Source organism: Acinonyx jubatus, chromosome A3 (assembly GCF_027475565.1).
Source record: "Acinonyx jubatus isolate Ajub_Pintada_27869175 chromosome A3, VMU_Ajub_asm_v1.0, whole genome shotgun sequence".
Classification (NCBI taxonomy): domain Eukaryota; kingdom Metazoa; phylum Chordata; class Mammalia; order Carnivora; family Felidae; genus Acinonyx; species Acinonyx jubatus.
This window is the reverse complement of record NC_069388.1, coordinates 132,884,305-132,903,544: the sequence shown is the minus strand read 5'-3', so window position 1 is coordinate 132,903,544 and position 19,240 is coordinate 132,884,305. Positions and strand designations below refer to the sequence as shown.

The following is a 19,240-nucleotide window of genomic DNA, read 5'->3' as shown; positions in this document are numbered from 1 at the left end:
CCTGACCAGCCTAAGGGTACAACACTAGACGAACCGCCGTGCCACTGAACGCGTGTGCACCCACATTGCTGTGCATGCCCGGGGGGCAGTGGCGGGGGGGGGGGTAATGTTTTTGCACTCGCTGGCCCCGGGACAGACACCAGCCTGTGCAGCTGATGCCGCAGAAGGAGGGTGTCTCTTGCTAATGGATCCACGGGCATGGCTGAGGCTCCCCACGAGACACAACTCTTGGGTCTCTGTTAGCCTCTTTGTTCTACACGGTGAGGAAACTGAGCCCCAGAGAGAGGCTCAGGGCCTACCACAGCCCAGCTAGTGGCGGGAAGTGCATGCTAAGGAGCTTGTTGAACCTTGCACTCGGGATGCACTTCCCATAATCTAAACTCGAAGATGCACTGTGCCCCCCTCCGTAAAGTAAACCATCCATCAGTTCATTAAACATCAACTTATAAGACTTTCTTAAAGCAGACACATTATACCAAAGGGGTAACCAACATTTACATTTGAGATAATGCATGTGAAAGCTTTTGCGTGTTTCATGCTACTAAAATGTACGTTATCGTGATTGCTGTAAACGTGAGTGTCTCAGAGCAACAACGAATCAGACTTAGTCTCTCCCCCATAAACGAGCACCAACTGGGTTGGATGCCCTTTGTGTTTTCCTTCATGTTTGCTGGGAAATCTGTCTGGTACCAAACCTTGGACCTGAGTTACTATTGAGAGACTGTCTACTGGATTTCCCAGAGAGTTCTTCAGACATTTTTGCAAACCTCAGACACAACATTCAAATACTGAGCTTTGGAGCCCAGAGGATCCCATGCAGGAGATACGTTCTCCCTGGTCGGTCAGACTAAGAGAGGCTGTGCCATCAGTGACTGCCAAGCGGATATCTGAGCATTACTGCTTGAATACTTTCTTCGTGTGCTCATAACTCATGCTTAGCATCAGTGTTTGGGGACCAATCTGTTTTTAATGATGGAAGCAGAGGTTCCGTATGGCTTTTGTGTTCCCCCTTTTGCCACATGTCTACTGCAGGGAAAGGAATAGTCTCTCTATGGCGGGAAGACGTGGCTGAGAACAACCCACCAGCTCAGACTCTGCTGCTCCTTGGGAAAGCATTTCAAGGGACATTTATCTGTCTTCGCCATTGCAGTGCTAAGCGGGGTGATGCTGTCCCTCCTGCAGGACTGGTATTGGGCAATTAACAGGGCAACAGCTCTCCCGGGGGCTCCTCACTGCCTGGGCAGCAAGGCTTTAAAGTGTTGGAGTTGTGGAAGCCTTTCTGAACCATTTTCCCTTGATTGGGAGTGAGGATTAAAGAAAAGGCCTCCAGGAGAAGGTGGAGGCCGAATTCCAGGTGTGGGGTCGTAGCGACAACTGTGATCCCTGAGTGCGTTACTGTTACTACGCATCGCGGCTTTGACGCCTGCACGGTTCCCCGCATGGATCCCACGTGGACGCGTGCTCTCCCGTTTTACGGGTGACACAGCAGAGACTCACGGAGGCCTGCAGCTTGCCTCAGTTCAGTTTCCAGCACCCTTGGACGCTGTCACTTCTGGACCTGGGCTCTCCTTTCCTTTAGCCCTTCTTTCTCAAGCCCTTTTATTGAGGCGGACCCCAGAGTCCGTGAACAGGCTCTCCTGTCCATCCTGTGCCTGGAAGGCAAGGAATGAAGTATGCCTTTGATTCCAGGCCGCTGACTGACCCTTCAGTCCCTCTGTGGGCAGAATGAGTTCTTCTCGATTTTGGAACAGGAGAGAAAGACTGGTTCCTGCCCAATAAAACATAAGTCAACAAATGAACATAAATAAAACATAAATCAAAACATGAACTTTTCAAATGGTAACATCCAGCCTATTACTGGCTGATAGCTGGAGTGTGGTGGAAAAGCACAGGGTGGATTTTGGAACGTTATTTACCCCACTAACCATATTTCCTTTACTAAAAAATGAATATGAACATGCTTAATGTGCCAAGTTCTTAGGAGAGTTATGTAAGTTAATGTACTCAAAAATGCCAGTATGCTCACCAGCACAATGGAGAGCTTTGTGGAACTCAGAAGTGATACTGTCTTCCTCAACCGACCCAATCCTACTCTTCGTTCAGATTGCCCCTCTAAGTCAGTGCAAGTCAAAATTGCAGCCTTCCCCACAAGAGCCCCGGATCCCAGGAATCATCCCGGTTTCCAGATTCCACTTCTATATTCCATGCCCTATGGGTTCTAGTTCAGACAGATCTCCCACGTGGATCCATGGTTTCCTTCCCACCCCAAGCTTCTCTGTTGAGCCTTAGGACCTCTGTTATCTGAAGCCCAGGCATTATCCCATTATCCACCCAATTACAGCTGCCGTCAGAACCTTCTACTCTGGTTCATTCTTTTTGTTTATTTTTTTCTTAATAGGCTTTATTTTTTAGAGCAGTTTTAGATTCACAGCAGAAGCGAGCAGAAGGTACAAAGATTTCCCATATACCTCCTGCTGCCACACGTGCACAGCCTCCCCCATTACTAGCAACATTTTCCCCCTGGGGTACACTTGTTACAATTGATAAGCCACATTGACACATTATTACCACCCAAAGTGCATAGTTGACACTGGGGTTCCCTCTTGGTATTTGTCCAAACCCAAAACACTTTATGGGTCTGGACAAATGTATGGTGACGTGTATCCGCCATTACGGTATCATGCAGGATAGTTTCACTGTCCTACAAAGTCCTCTGTGCTCTGCTTAATCATTTCTCCTCTCCCCTCTCCCACAACCCCCGGAAACTACTGACCTTTTTATTATCACTATAGTTTTGCCTTTTCCAGAATGTCCTATGGTTGGAACTATATAGTATGTAGCCTTTTCAGATGGGCTTCTTTTTCTCAGTATTTGCGTTTAAAGTTTTTCCATGCCTTTTCATGGCTTGATGGCTCATTTATTTTTAGGGCTGAATAATATTCCATTGTCTGGATGGATCACAGTTTATCTATCCATCCACCTGCTGAAGGACATCTTGTGGCTTCCAAGGTTTGCCAATTATGAATAAAGTTGCCATAAACATTCACATGTAGCTTTTTTGTAGGTCTAAGTTTTCAACTTAGTTGGGTAAGTACCAAGGAGAACAATTATTGGATCTTATGGTAAGAAGATGTTTAGTTTTATAAGAAACCACCCAACTGTCTTCCAAAGTGGCTGCACCACTTTGCATTCCCACCAACAATGAACGAGAGTGTCTTTTACTCGTCTGCATTTGATGTTGTTAGCGTTCTGGAGCACAGCTATTCTAATGGCACGTAGTGCTATCTCACTGTGTTTTTTTGTTCTTTTTTTTTTTTTTTTTAAGTTTATTTATTTTTGAGAGAGACAGAAAGAGAGAGCGAGAGCGCGGTAGGGGCAGAGCGTGAGGGAGAGAATCCCAAGCAGGCTCCACACCCAACATGGAGCCCCACTCAGGGCTCGATCTCACGAACCATGAGATCATGATCTGAGCTGAAATCAAGAGTCAGATGCTTAACTAAGGGAGCCACCCAGGCACCCGCATTTGTTTTTTTAAAGTTTATTTCTTTTCAGTCGTCGTTTTATTTATTTATTTTATTTAGTTGTTGACTAACTTGGATTTAAATTTAAAAAAGAGCCATTGTTGTTTTACTTTGCATTTCCCTAATGACATACCATGTGGAGCATTGTTTCAGATGCTTATTTTTCACCCGTGTATCTCATTCGCTGAGGTGTCTCTACAGGTCTTTGGCCCATTTTTTACATGTTAAATTTATTTTTTATTTTCTTAACAGGAGAAAAAGTATACAAATTTATTAATTTTTGATATTACATGGACAGGAGTATCACAAGGAAAGCAAGTGAATATCCCCTTTGGCCCCTATTTTAATCAGGTTGTTTGCCTTCTTAAGTTCTTGAATATTGAGAGTTCTTTGTATATTTTGGATAATGGTCCTTTATCAGATAAGTCTTTTGCAAATATTTTCTCCCCGTCTGTGGTTTATATTTTCTTTTTAAATTTTTTTTTCAATGTTTTTATTTACTTTTGGGACAGAGAGAGACAGAGCATGAACGGGGGAGGGGCAGAGAGAGAGGGAGACACAGAATCGGAAACAGGCTCCAGGCTCCGAGCCATCAGCCCAGAGCCCGACGCGGGGCTCGAACTCACGGACCGCGAGACCGTGACCTGGCTGAAGTCAGACGCTTAACCGACTGCGCCACCCAGGCGCCCCAATATATTTTCTTACTCTTGACAATATCTTTCACAGAGCAGACTTTTTTTTTTTTTTTTTTTTTTTTTAAATGAAGTCTCTGTTATGAAGTCTTTCTTTCATGGATCATACTTTTGATGTTGCATCTAACAGCTCATTGCCATTCCCAAGGTCATCTACATTTTCTCCTGTGTTGTCTTCTAGGAGTTTTATGCTTTTGTGTTTTATGTTTAGGCATGTGATCCATTTTGAGTAAATTTTTGTGAAGGATATAAGGTCTGCGTCTAGATTTGCTTTTTCACATGTGGACGTCCACTTTGTCCAGCACCATTTGTTGAAAAGACTTTTTTTCTCCATTATCTTGCCTTTGCTCTTTTGCCAGAGATAAGTGGACTATGCTTATGTGGGTCTCTTTCTGGGCTCTTTATTCTGTTCCTGGGATCTACTCGTCTACTCTTTCACCAGTACCACTGTCTTGGTTACTGTGGCTTTAAAAGTTGGGTAGTGTTGTCCTTTTAGCTCCGTTCTTCTTACATATCATGCTGGCTATCCCGGGTCTTGTGCCTCTCCATATACACGTCAGGATCAGTTTGTTGATATGCATGGGACAACCTACTGGGATTTAGACTGGAATTGGGTTGAATCGATAGATCAAGTTGGGAAAAAGTAGCATCTTAACAATATCTTCCCTTCCATGAGCATGAAATATATCTTAGTTACTTCCTTTTGTTCATCAGTTTCGAAGTTTTCCTCACATATATCTTGTACACCTAGGTTAGATGATTTGTTAGCAGGATTTTCTCACCCTCTGAAATGCCCGTGGGCTCTGAACTCATGTCCTCTCTTTCATTTTTGACATTCATTCATTTGTGTCCTCTTTTTTTTTTTTTTAACTAACCTGACTAAAGGTGTATAAATTTTACTGATCTTTTCAAAGAACCATCTTTTGGTTTCATTGATTTTCTCTATTGGCTTCTTGTTTTCCTCCTATTTTATTTATTTATTTATTTATTTATTTGCTTTCAGCTTAAATTTTTATTAATTTTGGGGGCTACTTACTTTGGATTTAATTTGCTTCCCCTGCTTAGTTCCCTAAAGTGGAAGCTCAGATTATAAATCATATATATACACATACATATGCACACACATATATATATACACATATACATATATATACAGATATATATACAGATATATATAATTTTTTCTAATACATGTATTCAATGCTATAAATTTCTCTGTAAGCACTGCTTTTGCTATATCCCACAAATTTTGATAAGTTGTGTTTTCATTTTCATTTAGATCAAATTTTTTAAATTTTACTTGAGATTTCTTCTTTGGCCCATGTGTTATTTAGAAGCGTTTGTTCTTGGGGCGCCTGGGTTGCTTAGTTGGTTAAGTGTCTGACTTTTGATTTTGGCTCAGGTCATGATCTCATGGTTTGTGAGTATAGGCCCTGAGTTGAGCTCTGTGCTGATAGTGTAGAGTCTGCTTGGGATTCTCTCTCTCTCTCTCTCTCTCTCTCTCTCTCTCTCCCTGCCCCTCCCCCACTCACATGCACATTCACACACTCTCTCAAAATAAATAAATAAACTTAAAAAAGAAAAGTAGTGTTTTGTTTAATCTCCCAAGGATTTGGGGGATTTTCCAGCTGTCTTTGTATTACCACAATTCCATTGTGGTCTGTAAGCAGGCATTGTATTATTTCTACTTTTTAAAATTTGTTAAGCTGTGGTTTATGTCCCAGATGTGGTTTATCTTGGGGAATTTTCCAGTGAGCTTGATGTTATGTCGTTTGAAAATGATGTGCCAACATGTAGGGCTTCTTTTTATTTTTTATTTTTTTAATGTTTATTTATTTTTGAAACAGAGAGAGAGAGAGACAGAGTGTGAGCAGGGGAGGGTCAGAGAGAGCGGGAGACACAGAATCCGAAGCAGGCTCCAGGCTCTGAGCTGTCAGCACAGAGCCCCACGTGGGGCTCAAACCCACAAACTGTGAGATCATGACCTGAGCCGAAGTCCGGCGCTTAACCGAGTGAGCCACCCAGGCGCCCCAGGCTTCTTTTTAGCACTTAACCTGCTTAGTGTTCTCTGATCCTCCTGGATCTCTGGATTGGTGACATTAATTTGGCAGAAATTCCCAGTCATTATTGTTTCAAATATTTCTTCTTCTCCTTTCTCTCTTTCTTCTCCTGGTATCCCCATTACTCTTCTGCTGCCTTATGTGGGGGTCGCACCAGAGCTGGGTCTTTGGTGTGCTTTTTGTTTTGTTTTGTTTTTAGTCTTTTTTTCCCTTTGCTTTTCAGGTTTGAAAGATTCTGTTGAGATACCAAGCTCAGAGATTCTTTCCTGAGCCATGTCCAACCTACTAATAAGCTCAACAAGATGCTTTTCATACCTGTTACACAGTATCTTGATTTGGAGCATTTCTTTCTGATTCTTTCTGAGAATATCCACCTTTCTGCTTACACACTGTCTTCTTTCTCTACATAGATCCCTTAGCAAATCGGTCAAAGTTGTTTTAAGTTCCCCGTTGGGCAATTCCAACTTTCCTTCCATATTGAGTGTGTTTGCAATGCTTGCTCTGTCTCTTCAAACCGTGTTATTTGCCTTTTAGTATGCCTGGTAACTCTTTCTTGATAGCCAGCCTTGATGTGCTGAATGGAAACTGCTGGAAACAAGACTAGTAACGGTGGTGAAATGGGGTGATGGGGCACCTTTTCTGGTCCTGCCTGTACCTGTGGACTACGAACTTCACACAGCTTCTCAGTTTTTCGGTTCCTTCCTCCACCCCTTTAGGTGGGACAGCATGTTTAGAGGGGGCCAGAATTGAGTGTTTCTTAAGCTCTGACAAAACCCCGGCAGGTTGGGCTCTGGTTAAATACGGTCTCCTGAGAGCAGAGCTGGGAGAGAAGAACAGAATGCTTTGGCATATTATCTCAGAATGATTATTTCTCTTCTCTCCCAGCCAAAAGCGTAAGGGGATTTTCCTCCAATATTCATGTGAGAACCTGGTTGAGCGTGTGGACTTAAAGCTCGCCAACGTGGGGAGACCACTGCACGACTAGGTCCCCCTGGAGCTCTGATCAGTCAGGCACATCCACATTTGTCCAGTACTGTTTGGGCTTTCCTGCCTTGACACTTCTCCATGGAGATGTCTGCACATGTGGGTTGTGATTCTCTGCATGTGCCTGTTTTCTCCAACTTGAGGGGGCAGCAGCATACCCGGGAACCTCCCCTCCCTTGTCCAGTTTGCTCAGCTTCTTACCTGTTGCTCGGGTGGAGTCAGTGACTTCTAAGATCCTCACGTGAGAACAGGAAGGCAGCCCGCTCCATTCTTCACACATGCTGAGTCACTCCTGGGCTCTCGATCGTCTTCAGGATGAACTTCACCTGCCAGAGCAGGGAGCACATTTCTCCTCTCTCCCTAGGTCTCTACCTTCCTGTTCCCCCACTGTGTTCACACCGCAGCCACGGTCGACTTCTAGGCCCTCCACGAACGTGGGGTCCTCCCTCCTGATTCTGTGCCTTGGCAAATGCCATTGCCTAAATCTCAGCGACCATTGCCTGTTCGTCTCCCTGTTGAAAACATACTCAACTCCACCTTCCAAGTCTTATTAAAAAGACACCTCTTTTTTTTCCCTACAGAGGCGTCTCCTTTGTTAGCTTGTGTCACGTGATTAGAGCACGTCCACGTTTTCAGCATCTGCATTTTCCGTCTCCTGCCAGATTGCCTTCTAAAGTGGTCTGTCTCTAACTCGTTCCCTCGAATGAACAAGTGAAAGAATTCACAACTGAACGTAAGAAGTTTGAGTGTTTGTCTCCAAAACCTCTCCAAAACCCTTTCCCTGATTTTTAAGTTGCGTCCTGTAATGAGCCTTGGGAAGTGATTCAAAGACCACATTCTACTTTCTGTATTTTCTCTTATTTAATGCCTACTACAATCGCTGGTATCATTTCTCTTTTAATCATTTCAGAGTCATGATATTGCATAAACAACCTGGCGGTATAACGAGGCATGGGTCAACTCACATAAAAACCATTAATATTGGGTGCCTGGGTGGCTCAGTCAGTTAAGCATCTGACTTGGCTCAGGCCATGATCTGGCGGTTTGCGGGTTCGAGCCCCACGTTGGGCTCTGCGCTGACAGCTCAGAGCCTGGAACCTGCTTCGGATTCTGTGTCTCCCTGTCTCCTTGCCCCCCTCCCTCTCTCAAAAATAAACATTAAAACTTAAAAGAACAAGCAATTAATATTGCTCCACAGTTACAGCCACGGTGGCCAGCGTTCCACCTGCCACATTACTTCCACTCCTGGCATCACTCACTGTGGGGTTCATCACCCTGAGACACTGGGCGTTTGAACGTGATGCTGTTCCTAGCTTGCGTAACAAGCCCATGAGGTAGATATTATGATCACAATTTTATAAATAAGACGGGGGAAGATGAGAAGATTCAAAAGGTCTTTGCAGCCCCAGAGCCGGTGAGTGACACAGTCGAGAAGAGAGCTGCTTGCCCCTCCTCGTGCACTGTAGGCATTTGCTTCGTTTTATGGGACCGCTCTGCTTAGCCTTCTTTTGCCTTTATTCGCTTTCTACGTTTCCACCAACACGTTCTGACCTTTGTTCTTTCTCTCTCTTTTTTTTTTCCAATGTTGATTTACTTTTGAGAGAGACAGAGAGACAGAGTGCAAGTGGGGGAGGGGCAGAGAGAGAGGGAGACAGAATCCCAAGCAGGCTCCAGGCTCTGAGCTGCCATCACAGAGCCTGATGCAGGGCTCGAACTCACAGACCGTGAGATCATGACCTGAGCCGAAGTCGGACGCTCAACCGACGGAGGCACCCAGGTGCCCCAAGACCTTTGTTCTTTAGATTCAAACTTTCTATAACCAGCAGAGAGTTATATTTTCCCTCTTCAATCCACTCCCTTTACCTGTTTTTATTTTCCTCCTTTTGAAAATCCTCTGATAATTTTCTCTGGTCTTTTTTTCCATCTACGTCCTGTGTTTGGGTCTGATTACGTAACGAATTATGGAAACTTGGTATTCAAAGTAGCAGTGTTTTCACCCGATCGTTATTAAACGTGGCGTCAACCTGCAGAGATGACTAAGTTAAGGCCCTTAGGCCATTTAATTCAAGACTAGAGGACCACACTCCGCAACACTATGGCACAGAACGCCGCGCTCCATAACATCTTCTTCATCCCGGTTTCTCGCCCAATGTCGTCATCATCTTGTCAAGGACGGAAGGCGCCCAATGGGGTGTGGCGTTTTCCTGGACAAGAGAGCGAGGCCGCATACAAACGGGGTAACCTGCACCCACAGCTGTGGCACAACAAAGGGGGCCTGTGCCTCCATTTCAACCAGAATTTCGAACGGTCGCTCGTGGAGTGTACGTGAGCTTTGATCCCTCAGAAACGTGAAGTTCCCTTCTATTTTGGGAGATCGTGAAATCTTCTCCTGTTCCCTTCCTGAGGTGTGTGTAAAATGAGTTCTCTTATCAGTTGTGCCTGCCCGGGAGAGATAATTTGGTGGCAGAACGGCGAGCGTCCTTGTGTGATTCCTACCCGGTTTCCTTTGCAAATGCGGCGTGCGATTTCATGGACTTTTTATTTATTTTTTCTATTCGAAGTTGCTGAATTTGAATGAGCTACAATCCCTCTTTTTAATAGACTGTATCAAAAATGTTTAAATTCCATAGCATCGGTGGAACCATACATTATGTCTGAGGACAAGGCCCGGGAGCATTTGGAGTGTTATCAGCAGCTTTAAATAGGTATTGGGTTTGAAGATAGAGTGTGTGATGAAAGAAAGCCAGACCCTAGCAGGCGATTTAGCTTTTAGTTTGAGGAACCTGTCACTGCTCGCTTCTGTAAACCTACCTAATGTGATTTATCTGATCCATTTCAATGCAAGAGAATGAAATGGCTCCCGTTAGCAACCGATACAGAAACAGCCGTTAGAAACTCACAAGCCTGGTGCTGCTTAAACATCTAGGCTAAGCACTTTTTAAATTAGCCACTTTAATCTTGTTAGTGGTCTGTAAATGAGAACCTCTCTCAGCCATCAGATGTTCACAAATAAGCCCATTTCCCACGGACCGGTGGTGTTGAGAAGGCTGGAGCTGTCTTGCTAAGGAGGATTGACTTTGGAGCAGGGTTTTAACAGATACCGAAACGTACCACAGCGCCTCTTCCTTTGGGAGCATGGGGTTCGGCAGTCTGGGGGTGACTGTGTCACTGCTCACCACTCCTAACATCCTCTTGGACCGCCATTTCCTCCCGTGGCTCTCTCCCCCATGTCTGTGGTCACCTCGAGGGTGGGGAGATGGGACACTTGAGAGAACCCAGAAGCATGGGGTGGATAGAAACCAGGTCCCCGCAGGTGGCTGAAGCCTCCACCGTTTCTTTGGGGGTGGAGCCTATGCTCCACGTTCACCGGTGGCTTTGAGTTGAGTGATTAAACTATGCTTACGCCTTAATGTCCTGCTTCTCTCTCAGTCCCAAACCTGTGCTCTTGGCCCTCTGATGCCCTGCTCGCTTCTGCTGGGCCCTTCCCTTGGGGGCCCTGTGTATAGTCACATCCCAGCTGTATTCCTTCTGGCTGGGTGACCTCACAGGCCATGAACTTGCCCCTCAAGTGTCTTTGAAAAGTGCCTGCTTCTGTATACTAGCTTAGCACTCACATGCGGCCCACGGCATCATCTGGTTCCTAATTTTGGCTGACCAGAAGCGTCACCAGGGGAACTTTCCAAAAATAGATTCCATGACCTTATCTCAGTTCTGCTGAACTTGAATCAAAGACTGAATATGGGGATGTGCACGTTTTTAGAAAAACTTTCCAAGGGAACCCTATAGTCGGCCAGGTTGGGGAACTCGTAACTGGGGTCACCGTCTTTAGAATCTCCTTGTTCAAGCCCAGCTGTGGGTATGGCTGAAGGGCGATGCCGGGAAGAGCCTCGCGCTCTGACCAACTGCTGGAAGGACCTAAATACCTTGCCTGCCCAGTGAACAGATGGCAAAGTTGGCAGGCTATTCGGAAGGCCTCGAACCCTGACCTGCCTTCTAGTCCAGGTCGAGGGAGGTGGCATATGACCTCCACCTCCCAAAGCTACTTCAGACCTGCCCGACGCTTCGGCTGAAACCCTGCATCCCGCACCCATGTGAACATCTATCTTTATTCTCCAAGAATTATGTGAAAATATACTTGTTAAAAATACCAATGCCCGCGAGTATAGAGAAGTGAACGGCTCCTTCCACATGGCAAATCGTGTCCCTCCGGAAGTTTACCAAAAGCTTCTACCCTTGTAGACCCCACTGCATATATACGTCGGGGGGGGGGGGGGGGGCGGGGTAGAGAGAGTCAGAGACAGAGGGAGACGCGTAACCGTGGCGACTTGCTCAATGCTTCCTTGTCTTCCTCTCCTTATCTAGAGGATTAATAGTGGCACCTTCCCCACAGGGCTGTTAGCAGAGTTAAATGAGCTGATATTGGTAAAGCTCCTGGACCAGTGTCTAGACGGCAAGCATCACCTGTACCTGGGGTTAACCAGCAGACACGCCTGGGGACTCTCAATATACTATAGATCCAGGCTCATGACTTGTAGCTTTTCACTCAGTGTCATGTCTTAGAGCTCGTTCTGTGCTAGGACACACACATATGCCATCACCTGAAAGCAATCTCATAGTATTGTCTGGATGGACTTGAAATGATTTAATAATATCCTTCGACGGCCGACTGTGTTGTCCTCAAGGGTCAGTATTTTTAAAATACCGCCACATAAAGAAACACGCCTATTTGCATAAATAGGGGAACGTTTGTAGAGTAAAAAGCTGGACAGTTGAGGGGGTACGCAGGTTTTCAGACTTGAGAGATAATGACCAACGTCCACTCTGCGGCCGCCTGCACCTAGACCCTCCGAGCAGTGGATGAGGAGGCCTGTCCCCCTCACGGGAACCCACGCTGGATCTGGCCAACTGTAAAATAAAATCTGCACCGATGTGAGGTAGGGGAGAAGGCCTCAGACAGAACTCCGTCACCGCGAGTCAGAGCGCAGGTACAGCCTTCCCTGTGGCCATGGGAAGGGCCGCCACCTGACCGCAAGGTGGCCGTGACGTGGAGCACGGTGTGGGCTGTGGTCAAGTGCCAGGGACGTCAGCATTGGATGCGTACCAGGGATCGTTCATTCCATTTCCTTTCTTTCAATTTGAACCTTATTCCCAACATTCAGTTCTGAGCCTGGTAACCTCTCTGCTGCTGAGATGAGTTGTGCCCGAATGCAAGAGAAAAACAACCCTGTTCAAGAAAATTCTCAGGATTAGCAGTTCTGTTTTGGAGACTGCCAAACCCGATGATTTTAGTGTTGGCATCTCACTATCAGTGGTACCTTTTCCTGACAGTCATTGTAATATTGAGCCAATTGCTTCTTGTGGACAGAGGGATAGAATTAGATGTCTAAAGTATCACTGACTTCATTTCCCATGCGGAAGCTCTTAGGGTCTAGATACGGCCGATTCTCCGCTGGTCTTGCCAGTCTCGGTGTGATGGGCAGCGAAGGACGGACTGGCTTGGAGCCCAGCAGTGCTGGCTCACACCCCCGGCTCTGTCCTGGGCAAGCTGATCGCCTGAACAGTCACTTTAATCTCTCCGAGTTGTACTTTCCTCGTTTGTAAAACGAGGGAAAGAACACACATCTCACAGCGGAGTTGTGAAGATGAACAAAATACGAGAAGCAAGCTCCTGGCTGAGTCTCATGAGACACAGCGAGGCAACTTAGGCAGTTTTCCACCCTTAGTTACAGATGCGGGGGGACAGGGTGTCTCCCGCTAGGTCACGTCGCCGATCAATGACAACACGGGGACAAGAACACAGGACTTCTGCCTTCTGGCGACAAGCGTTTCCCCATCAAGCTACGTGCACTCAGAAATGGGGTTCCACGTGCGAAAACCCACCGGGACCAGCCAGCATTTTTCTCATCTCTGTCCTGAAGCTCAGAATCTACCTGCAAACCACTCTTGCAATTTCAGGACAAAATAATATTCTAGCATAATCATATTTATATTAAAATCTTAATGGCTATCATTAAAGCCAACTAATAATCCAAGTTCTAGTAATTATATTACAATTAACTAAACATCCTAATCAAAACCAATTAATGCCGGGGAAGACCTCTGTCAGGTGAGGAAGACGTATCACTCTGGCTTAAAAGCATCACCTCGGACCCGGAGGCCCACGCGGGATGGGTGTCTGGGCCCCGATGGAGCTGTGGACCAGATAATGCTGCGCTGCTCCTCCTCTTAAACTTTGCCTTTAAAACCCGGGTCAGAATTTTCATTTTAGTTCGAAAGGCTCTTCAATGCTTCCTTGGGGAAGTGCCTCTTGGCGTTAGCCAAGTCGTACGCTAGATGTCACTGTGTTGCAACAAAATTTGGATTTTGAATGCCTTTTTCTGTGGCTGTAAATAAGGTGTCCTTTAGGAAGAAGAAGAAAAAAAAAGTGACCTGTCTTTCGAAAGGACTCGTCTCTCTCTCCGTGGTCTCTTACATGGTCATCTGGACCAAGCGTCAGGTTTATTGATCACCCGTGGAGATTTATTTCAAATGAACACACACACAAAACGTGTGCCTGTTTGACAGCAGCAACTTTAGTGGTGATGTTCTAATGTCTACGTTTCCCCCCGTGGCTTTGTGCCAGTTTAGACGGAAGTCTGTGGGGGAGTGATTCCAAACTCCTGTCTCAGCCCTAAGCGGGTCTCCGGACTCCACTGTCCTTACTGAAGACTCATTACCCCCAGTGTCCCCTCCTTACTTGCTCTCTCACCTCCTGAGCCTCTGGAACAACAACGGCAGGGCCATAAAACCAGCTTCATGATGTAAAACGTCTGGGTGAGTTTTGCCTCTTCTGCCCCTCAGTCGTTAAATCCAGTGAGTTGCCAAGACCCGAATTCCGTCTGTAGCATCCTAACAAGACCCTCTCCTTGCCTCAGTTCAGAAACGCATGTTTTTAAGAATGTGCATTCTTGTCACATGCCTGTCCCAACCAGTGTCTCAAATTCAAGTTGTTCTGTTCATTTAAGGAAACAGAGACGATCAAACAACAACACCCTGGATGATCCAAGCTTAGCTGACCTCTCCACGGGCGATGGCGGCGGGTCCAGGCTCCCAGCACATGGGACCTGGTCAGCCCGATGGCAGCCCTGTCCTTAGCCCGTGACGAGTGTCCTGCTTGCCTTTGAGCACTTCCTCGGTTTTACGCCCCTAAGCCTTTGTAGGCACTGCTGTCCCTGCCCAGAAAGTCTTTAGTTCCTTCTCGGGCTGACCGGTCTGTTGTGCAAAACTCAGTCCCTTCATCTGTTCATTCTTCACCAGCCCCCCCCCGGCCCCCCTTAATTTTTCCATTCCACATTCTCATGATTTCTTTGTAGTTCTGTCTTCCGTTTAGCTCATGCATGTGTTGTAGGAGAGAATGATGTCTCTTCCTCTTTGTCATCTTGACAATGCTCCATATATGGTAGGGAAGTGAATGTATAAATGACATCTTTATGTAACATATCATACTTCCCTCTAATTGCGAATTTGTTAATTAAAATTTAGCAGAATGTGGAAGTAGAGACTTCAGTGGAGGCACTAACAGATGGACAGATGTCATATTCTAGAATGAGGTGCAAGATCCTGAGGCTGGATTTCAGAAAGAAGAGAAAACCAGTCCTCATGACGCATCCATCTGATGGTCTCAAGAGTCTGGAAGAAGCTGGAGGGGGGTGGGTAAGATTTGTCCAGAGTCCGTTTCGATGTGCCACGAGGAATTAAGGGAAATCACTGGGAAGCCTGGAAATCTGTGGTTTGTATTTTGGCTGACACACTACAGTGGCATCCGGCTCCCTCTTGAACGACTCTGGGGCAGGGGAGCAGCTGCGAAAGCCGAGTGAAGAGGACGTTGACCCTTTGGGCGAAGGATGTGTGATTATCCTCACAGGCCAGGCATGGGCTGTGAACAAGACAACAGATGTGTTAGACTCACTGCCGTCCCGGAAAGCCCCATCGCGGGGACCAGAAGACTTGCCCCAAGGGTACCTTGATGCCTAGGTGCCGAGGAAGGAAATCAAGCGGCCGTCAGGCACAGCACATTAACTGTTAAGCTGCCGTCCCTCGGCTTCTCACCTACCCTGCTCTGCTCTGTGACGCCGGGGTTGGGCTGCAAACCTACTCCTTTGCCAGGCAGGGCTCCTGAGCCCTTCTGCGCAGGTGCGGCGGCTGCGGGCTGACAGCAGGGCTGGAGGGGCGAGGGGCCCCATCCTCTCTCTCGCACAACCGTTCATGGCCACGGCTTACAAGCAATGCCGCCTGTCCCTGCAGTGCCTGTTGAGCAGGGCTTTATTTCAGTTTCTGGTCCTGCGCACATTTCTAGAACCAGCCCCAGCACTCTCTCCTCAAGCAATCCTCCTCCTTCAGAGGTCCGAGTCCCAGTCTGCCTGGGGTCCCGCCTTCAAGCTCCCGGACCATCAGCACCAGGACCAAGCTCCTGGACCGTCAGCAGCAGCCTCGCCCCGGGGTGGGGCTCCAGCTCTGGGAGGGTCCCCCTCCAAGCCTCCGAGTTGTTCTCATAACCTGACCCCTTCCCTCTGTCGCCCGGACCCGGGGCTGGTGACCCCCACACCGGCTGCAGCTCTGGGACTCCGATGTCCTGGCTTGCGTCTAAGTTGTCTGAGGCCTGCCTGGCCCATTCCCTAGATGCGTTCTCTCTTAAAGTAACAGTGAGTTTCCGGTTTCCTGTCTGGAAGCTGATTCCTAAAAGAAAGGTGGCATGTCCGACATCCAGGGGACTGCTGGTAAGGAGTCTCCGAGGCAAGGAGAGGTTGTGGAGGGCAGAGGGTCAGCTTTATACACCTGCTGTGCCAGAGTGAATGTGAGGAGTAGGACCCTTCATGCCCCCCTTCCACGCCCAAACTCCCCAGCCCTGAAGGTCAGGTATCAGCGGGGGCAGCATGAGCCGGCAGGTGAAGGCCCTGACAGAGCAGGGCTAAGGAACCCACCACGGCTCAGGGCTAGCCGGGGAGGATGCCGGAAGTTTGCCCACTCTCGGGGGTGGTTACTACACGGGACTGGACCCAGCCATGAGCTAATTGCTGTATTGTTTTCGTGATATCAAGTAACCCGATTTTTTTTTTTTTTTTACTTAAAAGTGACCCCCAGAATGTCATGAAGACGGCCTTAAATTTCACGTGGGAACAAATGGAAGAAACAGCCCACCGAGCAGTTTTCAGGCAACGTGGGACACACACACGGCAGGCTCTGTGACGACAGGGGGACGTGTAGGCAGGCGGTAGGTGCCGCCGTGGGTAAGTTGCCGAGTGCGGGCGAGCCTGTGGTTTGACAGGAGCCCCAAAGGGCGCCGGGCTCCGGCTGCCGCAGGAAGGAGAGCAGAGGCACTTCTTTTCTCTCTTAGCCTAATTACACCATCCTGCTCAGGCCCAGGGCCCCGAGGCCCATGCTCTTAGAGATCAGCGGACCTGCACGAGAATGGCCACTCTCCTGGCCTTCAACACTCGAGGGCCTGACACGCCCCAGGTCAAAGACGGGTACGCTTACCATTTATTCCTAGCAGGTGGCAGATCTGACCCCTGCCAGGTCATTGACACTCAGTCGCTAAGCGATTAGAAGGTCGCAGAGGTTTGTGGGAAGAAGAGAGGAGGACTACAGGATTCTAGGTGGGGAGGCCTGGAGGAGGGGCTCGGAAAAATGTGAAAAAAAAAAAAAAGATGAAAGATAGCAAGCTTGCTTTGAGGCTATGCAAGGAAGGCAGGGGAACTGGGGGCGAAGGAAGTGCCCCCCTCCCCCCCGCCGGGAACGGGGAGGGCAGTGGAGGGGGGGTGGCCCGGGGCGGGGACCTGGAGGCAGGGTGGGGGCGGAGGGCAGGGACTCAGGTGGCAGGGGTGGAGGGCGGGGCCCGGGAGGCAGGGGTGGGGCTGCGGGCAGGGACCTGGGCGGTCGGGGAGGGGCAGAGGACCAGCGGGGTGGGGGCGGCCGGGCAGGGACCTGTGTGGCAGGGGTGGGGGTGGAGGGCAGGGACCTGGGTCGCGGTGGCCGGTTGGGGTGGCGGTGGGGGGTAGCGGGGGCGGCCCGGGGCCGTCGGGCCGGGGCTGCGGTGCCGGCGGCGGCCCGGGACTGGACGGGTCCCCGCGCAGGGTCGCGGCCCCTCCCCTGCACCCCCTCTCCCCCTCCCCCTCCCCCCCCAGCTGTTTTTCCGCCCGGCTCTCTGAAAGCCTTATTGATGGCCCAACGTGCGCGCCTCAGCCCACGGTTTCCCCGGCCCCCGGAGCAGCCCGCGCTTCCTCTGACGTGGCCTCTGTCTTCTGCCCTCCCCGGGAGCCCCGGGCCTTTCACGTTTCAAACGCTCGACAGCTGGCCGCGCCGCCGCTTCCGCCCCAAGAAGGGCTCTTGGCACCGCACCACGGCCCGGCCGGCGCCGCGCTCTCTTCTCTCCAGCTGTGACAGAGGCTTTTTCTAGAGACTCGGAGAAGCTGCTGTCCAGCTGCGGCCTCGCCCGGTCCCGGGCTCTGCATGTTAATCAGCGGCCGCTCACTGCCCCGTTTGTGGGGCTCCGGCAGGTGCGCCCCCAGCCGGTCCCTTGCGCCCGCTCGCTCGGGCAGGTGAGCCCGGGCCTGACGTCACCGCAGGTGTGCCCCGCGGGGGGGGGGGTCATCCCAGCCCGCCCGGGGGGGGGGGGCAGGGGCTCCCGTCCCAGGGCACCCTGAGCGACAGGGCCTCTGCATTCCCGGACCCGGGGACACACGCCATCGCACGCACTTCGTGGCAGGAGGGGGCGGGGGCACGGGGCCCTGCAGGGCCCGGGGTGGGGGTGGGGGGCGTCCCGATTCATTGCACAGCTGATGACTTTGGGAGCAACCCAGCTGCTGCCCTGCCCCCACTCAGTGCTTTTGTTCACTCTGGTCTCGGTTTTGGAAAACTTTCTGTGTCGTATACCGTGATTGTCCCTGACTTTTGAACCTACCCGTCTTCTGCGTCCCGGGCCTTCCCAGCGCCTTGGGTTGGGCTGGCCGGGGTGTCTGTCCGCGGTGTTCTGTTTCTCTTTAGTAAGAGCGGCAGCTTGTCAGCATCCTTGGGTTTTCACTCAGTGCCAACTGCTCACGCCTTCCACGTGTATTCATCTCGTTTAGCCCCCTCAACATCAGGACGGGTACACATAGTCATTTTCCACACTGAACTAAGGCACGAGAGACTCGCCAGCCTTGGCCAGGCACCGGCAGGGCCACGCCCCCTCTCCACACTATCTAGCGAGTGCGACAGTCCTTCACGTGGCCGATCTTCTTCAGTCTAGAATCCATCCCCCTGAGGACTGGACCCTGGCATCCTTTATGCTTGTGGGCCTTGCAGACATGAAGGGATGAAAGGGACAGAAAGGGAACAACAGGAAATGTAATGAGCACCCACGCCACGTGGAGAACCACAGTCCAAGCTTCTGTGGCCAGCATCTGATGTTACCCACCCGGCCATCTAGCAAGGACAGTGTTAATTTCTCCATTTTTTTTTTTCGTGGTAAATAATATTTGGGTTGTATTGACGGTAGGAAGGGAAAATGTATTAAAACTCCTATTCCTCACTTCTCGCTACTTGTATTGGTTTATTTCATGGGCTTTTTATTCTCAAAGTTGGTTTCTTCAAGGAATGATGGACACGAGCTAAATAGACTTTCCCTTTTTCATCTAGAAGGATACACTCCCAGGCTGGAAGCCATAGTGGGCTTTCTTTCATTTCAACGCTGCTGTAATGCTTTGGAAACGTATGTATTCACCACCACGACTCAGTGACACAATTGTTATCCACAATTTACAGAGGAGGAATCAAGATAAAAGAATTAAAACCAGAGAAGGACACACACTCATTCTAGACACTGGAGGTCTCAAACTTGTAGTGTTAACTTGGCCTACAGATACGTTATACTTGCACCATATGATATCTTCTTTTATAGATTTAAATTAATTAAAAGCACTTAAAATTAGTTGATGCTTTAAAAGTCCAGATGCCCCAGTCTCTC

General features: G+C 48.9%; 1 long non-coding RNA gene across 1 annotated transcript; it reads left to right on the top strand.

The window, feature by feature from the left end:
* Positions 1 to 17,410: 17,410 nt before the first annotated feature.
* LOC113604849 (uncharacterized) lies at positions 17,411 to 18,808 on the top strand. Its single transcript, XR_003426866.2, has 2 exons — positions 17,411 to 17,834; positions 18,363 to 18,808. It is a non-coding gene; the product is annotated as an uncharacterized LOC113604849 (long non-coding RNA).
* The last annotated feature ends 432 nt before the right edge of the window (positions 18,809 to 19,240 follow it).